Raw genomic sequence first — 13266 nt, 5'->3', positions numbered from 1 at the left:
TATGATGCTTCGGTCCAGGAATCACCCTGGAGGACAGTGTTGGCAGGGATGGTGGGGGAGGGCTGGGCTCATAAATAGCCCCTCCCTGCATCCCAAGCTTACAGGGAGGCAGTTGCTAAGGCTTCACAGCCCAGCGGCTCCCCCAACCATCCCCCATCTTGAGCTGTCTGGGCAAAGAGAAGCCTTTGGGGCAGCCCTCGGGTTCGGCTCCCTCCCTGCAGCCTCAGGATTAGGTCACCTCAGGAGCGGGTGGGGATGACTCAGTGTCGACTCACCCTGACCGCAGAGAACGGGGTACACCATGGAATACGCAGGGAGTGCTGGCCGGGGGTGGTGGCGGGGGCCTCCTTTGGCTCATGAGGGCTGCAATATCGCGAGCATGTCTGCGGAGGTCTGCATTTCCCAAGCGACGAGGACAAGGTCATCTTTGCTGTGCTGTGGTCATCCCCTGAACCCTCTTCTCCAGCATGAGCCCTGAGCGCCCCATAGTCCTCGCTGTTCAGACAGAAAAGGGGTCAGAATTTAAGGGCACGTTCTATTCAGGGGCCTGTTTTAGAGTCTGGGGGAGCTTCCTGGAGCGTGTGCCCTGACCGTTAGAAATGGAGGATATTCTTTGATGTCAGAGAGTCAGTTCTGGATCTTGGGGAAAACTTACTCTGGAATTGGAAGACAGATTTCAAAATTCTAGGCCTGTTCCAAAACTCTGGGCTCTTTTTCAGAATTCTTGGGAATGCTTTGGAAGCCTGGGGTGTATTCTGGAATTCTGGGATGTATTTCTGAACTCTGGGGACCTGTTAGAGTCCTGGGCTGGCTCCCCGTCATTCTCCTTGCACTTGTCTTATCTGCTGTGATCTGCCTGTACAGTTGGTTACAGAGAGGCAGTTGCTATGGCAACAGTAACCGTGGGGTGTATCAACTCCTAGCATTTACTCTGAGTCTGTGACATTTTAGCTGGTGGAAAACCACAGTGAGCTCCCGAGAGCCTGATGAGCAGGGATTCCTGCTAAACCTGTCTTTGAGCTTCCCTTCCCCCCGCCAACCTCAAACAACCTCCCTCTGGGCCCTGGATCTGGCTGCCCCGACACGCCCTTGGGCAAATGAATATTCAAAAGCAGCCAAAAGTGTATTCAAATCTCATAAACTTCCGCCTGCCTTGCTCCATTTAAATGCAACAGCATCTTCTGTTTTGCCCCATTTATCTGCCAGGAAAGGGAAGAGTAATTCCAGGAGCTGAGAATAAGTGTTTTTCCCAAGTTGCTTTAACCTCCTAAGTGGGCTAACAGAGGGGCGGGGCTGGGCTTCTGGCTGTACAGATTGGGCGAGGCAAGGCTCCCAGAATCCTAAGACGCTGATGCTGGACCGCATCTGCTGAGACTGTGGTCCAGGGAGGGGGAGTGATGGCAGATGAGCAGCAGCGGCTGAAAACTAGGTTTCCTGACCCTCAGGTTAGGCGCTCCCCTGCAGTGGCTGTGTTCCTAACCAGTAGGCCCCTTGTTGTCAACTTCTGTCCTCCCCTCTCTCCCCCTGGGGGCGCTACGTGGGTCTTGCCTGAGCCCCTCCTTCTGTCTACAAGATCATAGACTGTCATGTGTGGAAGACCCTTGAGAATCATCTGGGTTCTGTGGATGGAGAAACTGAGGCCCAGTTCAGTTCGGTTCAGTCGCTCAGTCGTGACTGACTCTTTGCGATGCCATGGACACAAGGCCTGGCACATCAGGCCTCCCTGTCCATCACTAACTCCTGGGGCTTGCTCAAAGTCATGTCCATCAACCACCTCATCCTCTGTTGTCCCCTTTTCCTCCTGCCTTCAGTCTTTCCCAGCATCAGGGTCTTTTCTAAGGAGTCAGCACTTTGCATCAGGTGGCCAAAGTATTGGAGTTTCAGATTCAGCATCAGTTCTCCCAATGAATATTCAAGACTGATTCCTTTCAGATTGACTGGTTTCATCTCCTTGCAGTCCAAGGGACTCTCAAGAGTCTTCTCCAACAACACAGTTCAAAAGCATCAATTTTTTGGTGCTCAGCTTTCTTTATGGTCCAACTCTCACATCCATACATGACTACTGGAAAAACCATAGCTTTGACTAGATGGACCTTTGTTGGCAAAGTAATGTCTCTGCTTTTTAATATGCTGTCTAGGTTGGTCATAGCTTTTCTTCCAAGGAGCAAGCATCCTTTAATTTCATGGCTGCAATCACCGTCTGCAGTGATTTTGGAGTCCTTCCTGCCTAGGGCCGCCATGGATGTGTGTGTTTTTAGTTGCTTGGTCATGTCTGACTCTTTGCAGTCCCAGGGACTGCAGGCTCTTCCCAAACCTTCCAGGCTCCTCTGTCCATGGGATTCTCCAGGCAAGACTACTGGAGTGGGTTACTGTGCCTTCCTCCAGGGGATCTTCCTGACCCAGGGATCAAACCCAGGTCTCCAGCATTGCTGGCAGATTCTAGCCAGCAGGGAAGCCTGGGGCCCTCTTACTCACAGTTTATCCAAACCCTACTCATCATTTCACCAGTGGCTTGGATGGTTAAGAATCTGCCTGTGGTGTAGGAGACCCCGGATTGATCCCTGGGTTGGGAAGATCCTCTGGAGAAGCGAATGACAACCCACTGCAGTATTCTTGCCTGGAGAATCCCATAGACAGAGGAGCCCGTGGGGTATATAGTCCATGGCCTGTCAAAGAGTCGGACGTGACTGAACGACTAACACACTCATCATTTAAGTCCACAAAAGCCCCTCATCCTTACAAAGTATCTCTTCACCATGCCAAGCCACCTGAGCGCACCTCTCTCTTACAGCCCTTGGACAGTGAGCCCCTGTTCCCCGCCGTTTGGTTTTGTCCCGGCTCACTCTTTGAGATCTGGCCCCATGCTATTTTGCTACCAATGTTGCTGCTGGTTTGGGCGATGCTGTGATGTAAAGAATATGCCAGGAGATGAGGACTCAGACAAGGGGTCAGGTCTCAGCGTTATAGATGAAATACTGTGTGATCTTGAGCAAGTCGCTGGACCTTTCTGAACTGCGGAGGTTTGCAGTGTGGATTCCTGAAATGGTACCTTTGAGAATGCTGAAGTGCTGAATGAACGGGAGGGGGTCTTCCTCGGTTCAGGATCTGTCGTCCTCTGTGCTACCTGGGCTGGTGGTCTTGAATGACTGCTGACAGCTCAGGGCACAGACACCCTCCTTCTTCCCTATTCCTCACCCCCTTTGAGGGAGCGGAGCTTCACGGCCGTTTTCCTAGAGAGGGCTTGCTGAGCAGACTTTTCTTTCTAGTCTCTTCTCTCCAGGTGAGATCCAAGGCAGTGGTGGGGGGTGGGAGGGATATCTCTTTTCTCCCAAGAAGACTCATTTCCTCTATTGGTTGAAGATGAACAGAGCCGGGACCAGCCTTGGAGTGTTTCTGAGGGGCCCTGGCTTCCTCGGGGACGACCTCCTGTCTGGGAAAACAGGAGAGCACTTGCGGCGCCTTGATTCCCACTCTGTGGGTGCCTGACTTTAATCTTCATCATGTTTTTCTTTCCTGAAGTGTGTCATTAACACTCTCTGGGGGCCTGTGGGCGGACGTTTGTGCCTTAAGCACCTTTTTTTTTTTCCCTCCCTAGTGATTGATCTGTGCTTTCCAGAGCTGAGATGTCTTCCATCACTGTGGTTCTAGGAGATAAAGCAGCCAGTTCCTTCCCCTCCGCAACATAAATCAAAACAGGTCTCAGTACCATGTGTTGGCCTCAACCATGCATGCACGCGTGCCCACGGCATATGCAGGCCCAGGTGTGCACCCAGGAAGGCATGTGTTCACACACGGATGGGTGTGCTCACCTGCCTACGGGCACACAGAAGATGTTCGTGTCCCAAGCCTGTGGGCTTAGCTGCATGTCCCTTTCCCACTCAGGGGGTGTCCACTCGACTGGATAGATTTATACATGTGGGCGTTCACCGTGTGCATGGGTTTGTACACCCACAGGCACCTATCTGTGTAAAAATGCAGGCCCATGTGCACCTGGGTGCCACAGAGATAATCATGATAGCTGATGGCTACACACACCTTTGCGCCAGGCGCCGTGAACTTAAGAGTATGAACAGTTGAGCTCTTGCAATAACACTGTGACTGTATACATGTGGCTGTATTATTAGCCCCATTTCCTGGATGTGGAAACCGAGTCTCAGGTTATCTAACTTGCCCAGGTTCCCACAGCTAGCACGTAGGATGGCTGGGGTTTGAACGCAGGCAATCAGCTGCACGGTCCACACTCAGAACCACTCTGCAGACAGGCACGACCAGGATTAGCCTGGTCCTTCCCTCTCGCAGGAGTGGAAGCACAGGGGAGTCTGCGTGGGGTGTAAATATCGGCACGTGGTGGGAAACTGCCCTCTTGGGAACCGCTGGGAGCATTTCAGCTTTCTCAGGGGGCCAGTGCTGCGAGGCTCCTGAGCTAGCCTCTCTAAAACTTTCCTTGCATTTTCTTTTCTCAAATCATGTGCCCCAAGGCCCAGCTGAGCCCCGTCAGGCGGGAAGTGGAGAACCAGACCTCGCCCCCCAGTACTGCGTCTTTGCCAGCAGCCAGGCAGCGCTTAGGGCCCCTGCCCCGTCTTGCTCCCATCCCCAGCCTCATCTCCTCCTGTTGAGATCACTTTTAGGGGCCCCTTTCTCCCACGCGTACGGTGCAGCTGAGGATTTCCCCTGGGTCCTACTTCTGGCTCTGCTGCTTTTCAGCTGTGTGACCTTGGGCAAGCTTCTTGACGTCCCTGGGCCTCAGCTTTCTCATCTGTAAAGTGAAGATAGCATCGACACCTTCCCCAAGAGGCAGCGGGAAGATCACAGGAGTTAATCTGTGGAAAGGGCTTAGAACTGCTCCGAGCACTTGGCCACTCTCATCATCGTCCCCGTTGATCTAGTTCTCACTGTGTTTGTGCCCGCTGATTGCTAGCCTTCCCTGGCAGGCGGTGTGCTCTAGAAGGGCAAGACCACGACTTCTTTCTCCTGTCCCAGGGCCTGGCTGGGTCCCTGGGGCATTGGTTCTGCTCGCCGTTGATTACACGTCTGAATGAGAAAGCCCGTTCTTCTCCCCGGTGGGACCAGTTCTCTCCACGAGTGAGATAAAGCCCATCTCTCTGTCTTAGGGGGTGGGGTGAGGCTGCCGGCTCTATGCCAAGGATGCAAAGTAGGGCAGGCCTCCCCAGGGGGGTTGCTGTGGCAACAGGGAAAGTTGTGCTCGGAGGCAGACACACACCGGTTGGGCGGGGAGGCGTGGCGGTGCTGCCTGCCTGGAGTAGGGAGACAGGCTGTTGAAATGGCTTTGGAGCCTCATTGACTCATCTGTACCATCTGTAAAATGGGGACTCAGCTGCCAGCTCATGACTGGGGTCATATTTAAGGGCGTCATGATGGGGAAGCCTGTTGACAGCTGCAGCGGGCCAGGCTGGTCGGCTGTGACTCTGTTCCCCACATCACGGAAGCACTCCGGGAGAAAGGACGTTGCTTTATTCACTGCTATTCCCCCAACGCCTAAAAATGTCCCTGACACATCATAGCTGCTAATAGATATTTGCTAAATGAGGAATCAGTCAACTAAGTTTGGGGGCATCTCAAGTTTCTGCCCCAACCTGACATCTAGAATTCTCCCAGGCCCTGATTCTAAGCTGTGATCCACAGTGGAGACCCCTTGATACCAGCCCTGAGCTACCTTGGATGCCCACGGACCTCTGAGTACCACCTCCCAGCCTAAAGGAGACCTCTGTGAGGGCAGGCAGGGGCCTAGGGCCCATCCAGCCTTAGGAAAATTGTCCTAGACTGGGATTCTTGGTCTTGGCTGATGATGGAAGCTTGGGGTGGGGGTGGGGAAGTGGTCCTGGTGGATTTAATGAATTCCACTCCCTAGGTCCCTTCCCTGTCCTATGAAATTAATTCTTGGGGGTGTGGCTTGGCATTTGGGGGTTGTACCACACTCCCAGGGGATTCTAGGGACTTCGGCTCAGGATACAGCCTCCTGCAGTTGTGGGGTTTTCAGAGGTCTCCCTGACCAAACCAGGGTCTGGTACTTCTTGGACACTTGGGGAGACTGAGGTCCAGAGAGAGACCTGACTTGGCCCGGTGCTAACTCTGCTGCCCTTTTGCCCTGTGGCTTGGGCAAGCTGCTTCCCCATCTACCCACGCGGGGTCCGCCCAGCCTGGCTTCTCCTGTGGGCTGCTTGGTATAGCTCCCACTTGGGAATCATCCCCGAGTGACAGGGAAGGAACAAGATGTGCCTGAGCGTGCAGCCTAGGTCTTCTTTGGGGCTTCTTGGGCAACTGCTTTAACCCTCTTGAGCATCTTCCTCTGCAAAATGGGTATAACATGACCCATTTCATGGAGAAGTGGGTTAGCAAGGCAGTTAAGAGTGTGGACTTTGCAGCCAGGGAGTACTGTTTGTGACTCCTGGCTCCACTGGGTTGATAGCTGTGTGACCTCAGGCAAATGACTACCTCTCTGAGCTTTAGCTTCCTCATCTGTAAAATGGGCGAGATGGATCCCAGCTTCCTAGAGGACATTGTGAAGATTGTGAAGGTACCCATGAAACACATAGTTGGGGGCTCAGCTGAAATGAAGTCTTTTTAAAAAGAAGGGCTAGAAGGTGGTGACTCAGATGTCCAGCCTGATCCATTTCAGTGCTATGGAGAAGCTAGAGAGAAGGCCGGAAGCTTTCCAAAGGGTGGCCCAGAGCAGGGGCGGTGGAGAGGAGAGGTGTTTGTTTGAATAGCCAGAAATGCTTAGAGGCCCCTGGTGTGTGTCCATTAGCTGTTCCTGCTGAATCGGAGGGAGTTGGAGGCTGGGGGAGTGGTGAGCTGTCACAGCTGTGCAGGATTTTCTCTGCTGAAAAGCAGTTTCCAACTCGTTATCTTAATGCGTCCTCGCAATAACCCTGGTAATTGTTAACCTAGGGATCAGGCTTCCTGTGTCAGATGGGGAGATGAAGCCCAAGAGGTCAACTGGCTTGGCCAAGGTCACAAAGCTCAGCCAAGGTCAAATAGCTCGGCGGCAGCTGGAGACGGGGAGAGGGGAGGGCGACTGTTGGTCTAAAGGGCGGTGACGGGCACAGGGGTGTCCCTCCTGACTTCGAGCCAGCTTGACTGCTCCTGGCTGCAGTGCTCTGAAGCCAGATGTCCGAGTTCAAGTCCTGGCACCGCCCCTTCCTACAGGCATGCCTTGAGGATGTCACTTAACCCCCGTTAGCCTGAGTTCTTCATCTGTCAACATGGACTGCGGCATGTCAGGTTTCCCTGTCCTTCACTATCTCCCAGAGTTTGCTCAAACTCATGTCCATTGAGTCGATGATGCCATCCAACCATCTCATCCTCTGATCCCAGATATATGCCCCTAAAGTCACATCCCTAGTCTGGACCTCAGTGTTTCATCTGCCAAATGGGCACTTACCTGGGGCCAGGCATTGCACTAGGCCCCTGTGAATCAGGATTTTATGTAATATTAGCAGCAATCAATGATGCCGGTCCGTTCAGTCATCACGTTCTCCAGATAGGAAAACCAAGATGCAGAGGAGAGTGATGTGTCTGTAGTTACTTGATTAGTGACCAGGATAAGCCAGCTCACACTCAGACCTGAGATTCCAGGCTGCATGGCCCCTCAGTGGGCCTGCCCCTTGTTTTCCGTCTGGGGAATCCTTTAGGGCTGCGAAACTTGCCTGGGACTTTGGAGTCTGGGGGCCGGTGCCCACCTGGATGTTGGGGCAGCAGATTCCAGCCTCACCCTTGCAGGCAGTGACTTCTCTCTGCACCCTGCCCTGGCATGGGGCTCTAGTCCTAACTGGATCTTTCTGCTTCCCTTGGACCTGGGGGTGGGCTGGCAGGCCCCCGGCCCCAGAGGGAAGGCCATTAGCCGGTGCTGGAGCCCGAGTGCTGGCAATGACCCTGTTTTCATATGGACGCGGCTCGTGGTCTCTCCCCATGCTCGAATCTGCTCCCAGAGCTCCCATTCTGGGAAGAGGCAGCAGCAGGTTATGTAACCGGATGTGGGTTATGTAAGAATGTCGCAGGCCCTGGTGGGACTGGGGGACGGGAGCGGCACCCCCCCTCCCCAGCCCCTGCTCCCAGCCCCCAGCAGAAGCTTCAGGAGTCGGGGCCAGGCTCCTGGTCGCACACCGCTCGGCCAGCCGTCCTGCCAAACGATGTGGCGCCAGTCAGGGAGTCAGAATCCTCGCCTCAGTCCTGCTCTCCCACGAATGGGATGAATCCCTTCCCTGTCCCGGGCTCGGGTTTCTTCTTCTGGAAAGTTGAGGGGGGCTGCCTCGGGTCATCTCTAGGGGTCCTCTCAGCTGTAGGGGTGCTGTCTCTCACCCCAGAGAACGAGGTTCCGATTTCTAGGTCTGACTCTCGTGTGAGCCGGGCACACGCTCTCTCTGGGCCCCCATCTGCCCACTTGTCCAACAGGAAGATGGGCTTCACTTTCAGATTCATTGGTGCCCGACCTTGGCGGTTTCAGAGGTGGGCAGCAGGGGGATGCCAGGACATCGCATCCCTGACTCGCCCCTGTGCCCCCGATCGAGTCCCAGCCGCCCTCCACGTAATAACAACAGTGGCAAGGAAGACAGCTACCGTTGATGGGTCAGGCTCTGTGATAAAGAGCCCTAAGGAGTGTGTACTTTTATTATCCTTCTTTTACACCTAGCGGCTGAGGCTCAGAGAGGGCCAGTGACCTGCCCCGACTCACACGGCCAATTCAGTGACCAAACCAGGATCTGATTCCAGGCTTGTCCAACGCCAGAGCCCCTGACTCTGTGAGTCTGCACAGAACTGGCCTAGTTCTCTCCGGAGTCCGGAGAACCAGCTATAGCCAGATGGCGTAAACAGCCCTGCTCGGCAGTCTAGAATCTAAGGAATGTCCGCCCCCCCTCACCAGCCACCCCCAGGCCTCTCTGGACTCCCCACCCCCTGGTGTTCCTTTTGTACCACCCACGGTGGCCACAATGGCATCTGTGTGGTGGGCAGCACCGCCTGCAGGCTGTGTGGGCAGTTGGCACTGGGGGGGGGGGGGTTCATGGGCACTTGTAGTTTTAAGCCCCAGCTCGGGCCAACCTCTGAAGTCAGCTCAGGGGTTTTCTTTAGGCACCACTGACCCTGAGTAGGAAGACAAGGTGGCTTTCTTGGCGCTGGGAGGCGCCCTGCCAATAAGTGGGGCTCTTACCAGCCAGGGAGATGCTTGGCTCTGGCTGGGGGCTGTGTCCCTTGGACCCTGGGAGCCCCAGAAAGGCTGAGCACAAATCCTGGGAGCAGGGGGCAGGTTGGAAGCTTGGAAGGAGAAAACCAGGGCGAACAGCGGAGAAAGGCTGATGGGATGCCGCCAGAAGGAGTTCCAGGAGGTAGGTGGGCAGGCACTTCGAAAGCTTAGCGTTCAACCCACTCACTCGGAGATGGGGAAGCTGAGGTCCCAACAAGGGAAATATCCAGGTCACACTGAGTTAAGAGGCAGAGCCAGGACTCGAACCCAGAGCTCTTGATCACCACTCAAGAGTAGTCTTAGACCAAATTTTCAGCTTGACTCCTGGGGAAGTCTTGCTCCTGGGCAGGAGAGTTTTACCTGCCCTGGAGGAAGGTGAGGGCAGAGGAGGCCCCTCCTGCGCCCACCGAATGCGGCCGTGTTGAAGGACCCTGGGCAGGGTTTCAGGATCAAGGCCAGATGACATTGGAGGATGTGACTGGGCTGTGAAGGAGGGTTTGGGGCTGCCCCTGCCCCATCCCTTCTGACGCTTGGGGTGTTGGCCAGTTTTCTTGCTGCTGACCACTGGTATCAGGAGGGTCCCCCATGCCCTCAGCTGGACACTGAGGGCATTGGGAGTGGGGAGACACGATGAAAGGGAAGCACAGAGAGTGGGAAACCCAGCCTGCGACCCCCAGCCTGCGCCCCGGCTTGGAGGCTCTCAAGCGGCATATCGTTGTCACAGCATCTTCCTGGGCTTCCGTTTCTTCCTTTATCAAGTGGGGACACTCACTGGCATTTACCATGTACAGTAAGTCCCGTACCTGCCAACGAGTTCTGTTCTGAGAGTGTGTTCATTTGTTCAATTTGTATTAAGTTCGACAAAGCTAGCCTGGGTACCCAACAGCCTCAGTTGGCTATGTGTGGTGTGCCGTGATGTGCTAAGTCACTGCAGTTGTGTCCGACCCTTCGTGACCCTGTGGACTGGAGTGCGCTGTCCATGGGATTCTTTGGGCAGGAATACTGGGGTGGGCTGTCATGTCCTCTTCCAGGGGATCTTCCCCAGCCAGGGATCGAACCTGTGACTGTTTCGCCTCCTGCACTGGCAGGCAGCTTCTTTACCACTAATGCCACCTGGGAAACCCCAGTTGGCTCTATCAGTCCAGTTCAGCTCAGTCGTGTCTGACTCTTTGCGACCCCACGGACCGCAGCACGCCAGGCCTCCCTGTCCATCACCAACTCCTGGAATTTACTCAAACTCACGTCCATTGAGTCGGTGATGCCATCCAACTATCTCATCCTCTGTCGGCCCCTTCTCCCCCTGCCTTCAATCTTTTCCAGCATCAGGGTCTTTTCTAATGAGTCAGCTCTTCACATCAGGTGGCCAAAGTATTGGAGTTTCAGCTTTAACATCAGTCCTTCCAGTGAATATTCAGAATTGATTTCCTCTAGGGTTTCCTTTAGTTGGCTGTATAGTGCTATAGTTTATTCACACAGATAATATGTAAAACAAGCAAATACAAAAAGTAAAGAAAACACTTTAAGTCTTACAGTACAGTTAATGTTACAAACACATGAACTAAGGTGATTGGACCTGTAAACGCACGTTCACATCTTTGAAAGTTTGCAGTTTGCAGGTTTGTAGGTAGGGGCCTAAACACTTTTGTATGTTACTTTACTCAACTTTATTTATTTTAAAATGTATTCATTTTTAATTGAAGGATAATTGGTGTACAGTATTGTGTTGGTGTCTGCCGTACATCGCTAGGGATCAGCCCTGGGTGCACACATGTCTCCTCCTTCTTGGCCCTCCCTCCCACGTCCCGTCCCACCCCAGCCGTCTAGGTTGTCACAGAGCTCCAGTGTGCGTTCCCCGAGTTATACCGTTTACTCCACTTTGTGATGATCCATCTTTCCGATGAGGAAACTGAGGCTCGGAGGGATTACGTTTGTTGCATGTCCATGGTCACTCAGTTTCTAAGGGCAGGACCTACGTCTGCCTTTAGAACCCAGGTACCTAGCCAGCTTCCAGAGCCTCCACCTGGGTTGCTCAAATGCAAGAGAAGAGCGCTGAAGCACCCAGCTTGTGTGTCTCCAGCCGTCTTCTCCGGACCGCTTTATCTTGCCTCCCCCCAGGGGAAGGAGGCCCAGACCTATTCCAGGCCTCTCTCCAGACTTCCTCTTGTCCACCCTGCCTAATCCATTCTCCATACCGTTGTCACCAGGGCTGGCCTTCTGAAAACACAAACCCGATCATCTCTTTCCCCAACTTGACATGCTTCCATGGCTCTCTTCTGCCTCTGGGGAAAGTCTACTTTGGCGTTCAGGGCCCTTTTAAATCCAGCCCCTTCCCACCTCTCTGGGGAGCCTCTGCTCTGGCCACATCCTTCCCTGGGCTGATTTTCTTCTCCTCCCTTATGCCTTTGCTCTGACAACTCTCTGCCATCTTTACCTTATCCTCAAACGCCTACTCATCCCTGGAAACCAGCCCAAGGTCACTTGTCCTGTGAGGCTTTCTATGCCTGTCCCTGCTGGAATGTCACTCTCTCGGTGCTCCCATCGCCTTGAGACTGGTTCTCAGCACCGAGTTTGTAGTAAATTGTTTATGTGACACTCTCCCCAGCTCACCTGACACCCCCTGGGGGCCCCTGGGGGGCAGGGACTCTGTGGGCACTCCAGCGTGCCAGCCCCACAGCTGGGCACCGTGAACACGCGTTGCTGAGTGAATGAGTCAAGGGCGTGCATCAGAAAGCCGCAGAGGGTGGTAGACCAGAAGTAGTTCTTTCTGGGTGGAAGCCGCGTCTCGGGTTCTGGCACAGCGCTGTCTGTATCCCACTCACCAAGGACGGTTCAGGTTGAGAGCTAACGACCCAGCGTTGGGCAGATGTGGAACTGAGCCATGTGACGCTGGGTAGGTCACTTAACCTATTTGAGCCTCTGGTTTCTCATCTGTGAACTGGGCTCACAATATGGTTGATATGAGGATTCTGGGAAATGGCTAGATGAGAGTTTAATCCTCAGTGGGGTAGGTGCTCAGTACGGGCTTTTCCTCTTCTCCTACTTCCTTCCCCTTCATCATCACATCATCGCCATCATCATCATCCCCAGCCTTATAACCGTCTTCATCACACCACCTTCATCCCAACATCACTGTAATCCTTATCATCATCATCACCACTCCCACCACCACCATCATCCACAGACCACCACCATGTCAACATCAGGAGAGTGTTGTGTACATGAAATCATGTGGTGTGTGACCTTTGGAGAGTGGCTTTTTTCCCCATTCAGCATAATGCCCTTGAGGTTCATCCAAGTTGCTGTATATATCAATAGTTTTTTTTTTTTTTTTACAGCTAGTTATATTTCATTGCGTGGATATACGGGCTTCCCTGATACTTCAGTTGATAAAGAATCCGCCTGCAATGCAGGAGACCCCGGTTTGTTTCCTGGGTTGGGAAGATCCGTTGGAGAAGGGATAGGCTACCCACTCCGGTATTCTTGGGCTTCTCTTGTGGCTCAGCTGGTAAAGAATCTGCCTGCAATGTGGGAGACCTGGGTTCTATTCCTGGGTTGGGAAGATCCCCTGGAGAAGGGAAAGGCTGCCCACCCCAGTATCCTGGCCTGGAGAATTCCATGGTCTATATAGTTATAAGAGTGTTGTGTAAATGAAATCATGTAGTATGTGACCTTTGGAGACTGGCTTTTTTTTTTCCCCACTCAGCACAATGCCCTCGTGGTTCATCCAAGTTGCTGCATATATCAATCATTGGTTTCATTTTACTGCTGACTTGTATTTCATTGTATGGATGTACCAGTTTGTTTAACCATCTGCCTATGGAAAGACATTTGGGTTTTTTCCCCCTGTTTTTGGCTATTACAAATAAAGCTAGTATGCTACCATGACATTAATGTAGCCACTCCTTTTTTAAAATAATCATTGTTTGCATGATATATTCTTTTCCATTCTTTTTTTCCAAACTGCCTATATCATTATATTTGACGTTGATTTCTTATAGATTGTATATGGTTGGATCATGTTTGCTTTTGAAAAAAATCCATTATGCTCATCTCTGTCTTTTAATTGT

The sequence above is a fragment of the Dama dama genome, chromosome 8 (genome assembly GCF_033118175.1).
Source record: "Dama dama isolate Ldn47 chromosome 8, ASM3311817v1, whole genome shotgun sequence".
Classification (NCBI taxonomy): Eukaryota; Metazoa; Chordata; class Mammalia; order Artiodactyla; family Cervidae; genus Dama; species Dama dama.
Note: the sequence above shows the minus strand (reverse complement) of the source record.